The sequence below is a fragment of the Macaca nemestrina genome, chromosome 14 (assembly GCF_043159975.1).
Source record: "Macaca nemestrina isolate mMacNem1 chromosome 14, mMacNem.hap1, whole genome shotgun sequence".
Lineage (NCBI taxonomy): Eukaryota > Metazoa > Chordata > Mammalia > Primates > Cercopithecidae > Macaca > Macaca nemestrina.
This window is the reverse complement of record NC_092138.1, coordinates 33,046,711-33,052,710: the sequence shown is the minus strand read 5'-3', so window position 1 is coordinate 33,052,710 and position 6,000 is coordinate 33,046,711. Positions and strand designations below refer to the sequence as shown.

At 37.4% G+C, this 6,000-nt stretch overlaps 1 protein-coding gene across 10 annotated transcripts in view; it reads left to right on the top strand.

The window, feature by feature from the left end:
* Positions 1–238: 238 nt before the first annotated feature.
* The window catches only part of LOC105491823 (regulatory factor X3), a 320,376-nt gene continuing 314,614 nt past the window's right edge, over positions 239–6,000 (top strand). For 7 of the 10 annotated variants that reach the window (XM_071077749.1, XM_071077745.1, XM_011758505.3 and 4 more), the window contains exon 1: positions 239–518. The gene's annotated coding sequence lies outside the window, so the exon portion shown is untranslated. The other 3 variants (XM_011758515.3, XM_071077746.1, XM_011758513.2) reach the window with 2 other exon arrangements.

Genomic DNA, 6,000 nt, shown 5'->3' with positions numbered 1-6,000 from the left:
GCAGCCCTCGTTTCACAGATAGTAATCCTCGCACCGCGACTCTAAATTCTCCTGGGTTTCGCCAGCGCGTGTAGTAACGTCCCTCTGAGAGGACTCTTGGTGACCTCAGCCCCAACCAAGCATAGGCGCACCTCTTCGGAGTCCTGTGTTGGAATCCCGGCCTCGTGCCCCGTCACCCCGCCACCCCGCCCGGCTTCGGGGGCCGTCAGTCACAGCGCTGCTCCCTCCCCTTCCGGCGGCTTGGCCGGGCCCGCCTCCTCCCCTCTTCCCTCCCCCACCCCTCCCCGTGCGAGTGTCTCCCTCTCCCTCTCGCTCTCTCTCTCCCTCTCTCTCTCTCTTTTGTGAGTTATAGCAACCGTTGCCTTGTGAATCAAGCGCCATAGTCACCGTAGTCCTGGCGACTGTTACCCATCAACAACAACTACTCCTCTCCTCCTCCTCCTCCTCTTCCTCCTCCTCCTCCCCACCACCACCATCTCCATCACCCACCAACAACACCACAATAATCCACAGCCAAGGTGAATATTCTTCGGTCTCTACATGTGTGTGGGAGCGTGTGGCTGCGTGTGAACGCGTGTGTCCGTGCGTGTGTGTGTTCGTGTGTGCGAGCCGAGTGTGGCTGTGCAGGGGTCTCACTCCTGACACTGGGGCTGCCGCTGCGGCGCCGCCGCCGAGGGGCTCTGTTCCCCGGGCTTGTTTACAATGGACCCTGCGCGCCGCGGCTGGGTCGGGGGTGTGGGCGCCGCGCTGCCCGCCGGCCCCGGCCCTGCGCCGGCCGCACTTCAGGGATGGAGCGGGAGATTGGGGGGCTGCGAGCCGAGCGGGAGAGGGAGCCACAGTTTTCCGATGCGGATGCCGGATCTTTCCCTTAGGTCTGGTATGAGGAGAAGGGTCAGGTGAAGAGATAAGAATTTGTTCTTTCTTTAATTTTCTTCTTTTCTAACGCTGCTTGTTTCCTGCTTCTTTCAAAGCCGAAATAGACAACAGTGTGCAGGGGGGGACCCAAGAGGTGGTGTTTTGTTGTTGTTGTTGTTCACTTGTGGGGCCTTGTTATGGGTTTTGTTATTTTTATCCTCGTACGTTGGTGAACTTTTCCCACCGCCTATTCCCTTCATTTTTGCCCCTCTTTGCTTGGTGCTGAATGGGCTGCTCTTCTTTCACCATCATGAGCTTCACGGTTTTCCTTTTTCTTTTTAAAACTGTGTTTTCTTTGTGCGGCAAACAGTCTTAATATCCATTCAGCACTCTTCCCTCCCCCTCTTTCTACTCCCCCACCCCCCCACACCCCTTGCACACACACGGAAACCTGGGGCCTCTTCGTTGGGCTCTCTTTGCTGTACTGGGAAAGAGATTTTTCTTTTTTAAAGTCTGTCTCCTCTCTCTTCTTTGGGGTGTGTGTGTGTGTGTGCTTGTGATTTAAACCGGATGCACGGCATCTGTGATACTTGGGTTAGTAGTTATTGACAGTGCTTTATCCTTCATGTGGAGGTGGGAGGGGTAGTAGTGAGGTTCCGTTTCACTTTGATGATCCTCTTTCTCCGCAGTAGAGTGTTAACAATTTTCATTGTGGTTATGAGACTTTGTGATGAACAGGGAAGGGACACAAGGAGGCTTTGTGAGAACTCAGTTCACAATGTTATTTGTGACAGTTATGGTACTTTAAGAGTTTTTTTTTTTAATCTACTCTGTTCATTTTCCTTTGAGAGTTGAAATTGAAGTCAAGTTCATAAAGAATGTATGAAGCTTCTCAACTTGAAACGTGTGTATATTTCACTTTCTTTGTGGTTAAGATCTAGGCATGTTTGTACTTAACATATTCTTTTTATTTACTTTTTGATTTTCTTTGGACAGTGACTTGAACCTGCTCAGGAGAGAGAACTTTTTCCTTTTTAAGAATTTCTTTTAAAAATTATATTTCTCTGTAGATTTGAATACTTATTAGTCCTTATGTAGTAGGTTCTTGGTTAGCGTTAACCCAGTTTTACAGATCCCCTAAATTTGTTCATTTTTTTCAGCTTAACTTTTAGTTAATAGATTTATCAATAAAGAGTTTTGAAAATGAATGTGTGCTAAAACAAATACAACGTACTATTATAGTTGCACATATTGAAGTTTTTAATTTACAGTTTTAAAATGCTTATTCAAATAGTCTTCTAACAGCAAACATATATTGATTTAACTGACAGCAGCTTGTGAATAATGTGACAGTACTAATTATTCTTGAGATTGTCAATGAGCAGGGTAGGTAATTATAATGCTATTAAGGCTAATATTTTGTAAACTAAGAGTTGGGATTTTAAAAAACTTTTTCAATTCATTTCCTTGCGATTGCTATTTTAAATGAAGACGATATTTTGTTCTGAAAGAAGTCTTTCTCAGAGTACTCAGAATTCTTTATAATTATTCCTCCCCTCCCCAAACTGGGTTCCATGCAAATCTCTAATACTAACTTGTACTTTTTTTTGTTCAGATTGAGTGTCAAATGCCTGAACACTTTTGGATGATGAAGCTCCTGGGTCCTATAAACTCTCTGAAGTTAATAGGAGTTTTGCTGTCTTGGGACAGTTTCAGACCTTATGCCATTTACATAATAGGTTTTCAGTTAAGTAAATTATATGCTGGAATGTTACAATTTAATATTTGCAGTGTCTGAGAACTTTTTTGAGGCATTTCACTCATGTATAGCTCAAGTTTTCTGTGATTTAGATTTTCATTCACAAGTTGATTTGAGAGCAGAACTTAAATTGAATTTCATTACTTTTCCATTTTTTGAAGCATATATGTGGAATAAAATCGCTATTAGAGCTGCTGTGGAATTGCTTAAATAATCAGAAACACTAAGAAATGGTAAATTTAAAAATTAAACCCAAGAGTAGATACTTAGCTTTTACTTTATTCTTTCTTAATATTTTTCCTAGAAGGGACTATATTACATATTGATACTTTCTTGTGTTTTTAGTTTTTATACTAATAGAAATTTGTAAAAGTGATCATGCTTTGAAACTAAAACTATTTTAGCAGAAGTCACTTGTAACTTGTTTTGAATAGTTAAATATCTGTGATTCAATGTATGCCATAATGCCTCAGTGTTTTTGGTTTGTTTTGCCTGTGAATTATATAAAATGGTGTAGGCATCATACGTATACACATATTTGGCAAACTAATGAATTTCTAGAAATTTTGCATCGTTTCACAATGTTTTCATTAAATGTTGTAGTGGTGCTTAGTTTTTCTATATTATTCCTCCAGTACTCAAATAGTCCTGTATTCTACTTTGGTACTCAAATAAAAGGTTATAGTTTATAAGCTTAATATGCTTTAACCCGGAACAGTGTATTTGACCCTAAACAAATTTATTATGGTAAATTTTTTACCGTTAAAAATAGCAATTAAAAAATGAATGAATCTTAAAAGCAAGTTGGATTTTATGCATCGTTTAAATGATAATATATGTTACTTTTTGGTAACGTTTTTCATTTCTTGAGAAAGTTGATATTGTGTTGGTATTCTCCCGCTGAAGAAATTAGCAGGTAGAATATAATGATTTTTGGTTTTCAGATTTTAAAGTGTGGGTATATTTGTGTGTGTGTTTGTGTTTAAATGGGTGGGCATAGCAGAAGATGTGTGGCAAGAGTTACACACACACACAGACACAAACACACTTTTCCAGAACACTAATAGGAATGTTACTTTGTTCTTAGTATTCATAGTGAGAATGTGTTACAAGAAATGAGAATAGGGAAGAAGTAAACTTTAACATTTTGGAGAGGCTCCTGATTATTTTGTTTTTATGCTGAACCATTGGCTAAAAATCCTCTATTTGAGCTTAATTACTTTAAAAACAGTTTTCATAACTGAATAATTTGCCTTTAACTTTTTGGTATATATTCCCAGTGGCCATCATAAAGTATGTTTTAAATTCCTCTCTATTCAGTTACATAGTGTTCCCATATTTTGGAAATCCAAGATTAAGTGGATTTGATTAAATCTAGCTTGTTAGAGACAGATGGCTGCTTTAAACAGGTGTCACTTTCATTTTTTACTGCATTGTATTGGGACTTCCAGTGGTTGACAAAAGGGCTGTCTAAAGCAGGTGGCATCCTTTGCTTTTGTTGTTAGTAAAATCTACTTTAAGAGTTAATTATTTTCCTAGGAAAAGTTTTTTTTTTTAAATAAAGTATAAGTTTTGAACTACTAAAGATTCATAATTTAACGTAACTTTTATTTCTGAATATTATTCTATTTTTAAGTTGTAGAACTTGCAGATTCTTTCACAAAACACTTATCAATTCTTATAAATAATGGTAAATTCCCTTTGAATCCAGAAAAAGTACACAGGAACATTTTACACACCCAAGTCAAACCCCAGGGCCGATTTGAATAAAGTGAAATTTGGTTAACATGACAAGTTATACTTTTGTCGTCCTTCACTGAAATAATTTTTTGACAGCATTTTTTATATGTTGGAAATAGGTATTGTTTTTGTTGGTTAAATATTTTCAAACTAAGCGTTTTCCTGACTTCATTTACTGCTATAAAGTTTATAGTGATATTTTAAAATGATAATATTTTTAAGTATTAATGTTCAAAAATATGTACTGCAGTAAATAAAAAACTATCAACCTATTGATTTCTAAGGTTCACGTTACTGTATAATTCTGTCCTTTTCTGTGGGAATTTTATATTTCTTATAACAGATGCACCAGAGGGTGCTGTGCTGTTTGCAACATGAGATTATTATCACTAAGAATGTGAACTCACTAGAACTTTTATTTAAAGAAAAATTTTTTAATTATATATGCATTGAAGCATATAATAGGCTTTTTTATGGAGTTTAACATACGATCTTAATTGGCACTTTTACATCAAAACCTATCTTCGTGTACTAATACATATTACCGCAACATATAACAATATAAAGATTGGTATCTTTGGCACTGTCTGAATGTCAGCATTAGTCCTATGGGCATAATGTTGATTATCTTATGTAGATATTTTAATCTTTATTTCAAAACTTAGGTTACCCTGAGAATCATACTATTTGGTGATATGTGACTTTATACTTGTTAAATTTCATATGGTTAGCATATATCAGTAATTGTACATTCTTATAACACTTTTACATGGCATAATTAGTGATATACTTTTTATTGTATAATCTTTAAAAAACTGCACTGAAAAAATAAATGGCACTGGAAAAATAAATGGCAATAGTGATTATCAGGCTAATTCATAATAAAATAGTATTAACATTATCTAGATAACTCTGGCTGGGTGTATTTGTTCACGTTTAGAATCCCAGAACTTTGGGGCTGAGGCGGAAGGATCACCTGAGGCTATGAGTTCAAGAGCAGTCTGGGCAACAAGGCCGCAAGATTTCATTTCTACAAAAAAAAGAAAAATAAAATTAGCCAGGCTTGGTGGTGTGTGCCTGTAGTCCAAGCTACTCAGGAGGCTGAGGTGAGAGAGTTATTTAGCCCAGGAGTTTAAGGTTACAGTGGGCTGTGATCATGCTACTGCACTTCAGCCTGGGTGACAGATCAAGACCTTGTCTCAAAAAACCAAAAACAGAAACGAATGCAATCCCTACTTCACGCTGTTGGAATAGGCTGGTTTGATTGTTTAATTTGGCTCTTTATCTGAAAACTTTTAGATTCTCTGCCTTACTGTGTGCCATATACTTTTAAACTGGGAGTGATCTTATATTACTTTTTTTATTTTATTTTTTCAGTGAGAGATTTTCAGGAGAACTACTGAGTCCAATCTTGGGCTGCTTCTTGTATCATCGATTCTCTTTTCACAGCAATATATATACTCTAAAAGACATACTGAAACAGTAATATCTTCCTTAAGTAAGCTTAGAAAGACATAGTAACAGCATATAAACTTTTAAATCTTGATAATGGATTTATCTGTACTATTACACATTTTACTATAATTAATTGCGATATTTTTATAAAGTAACCTTACAAGGCATAGTAGTTCATGTGTGTTGGACTG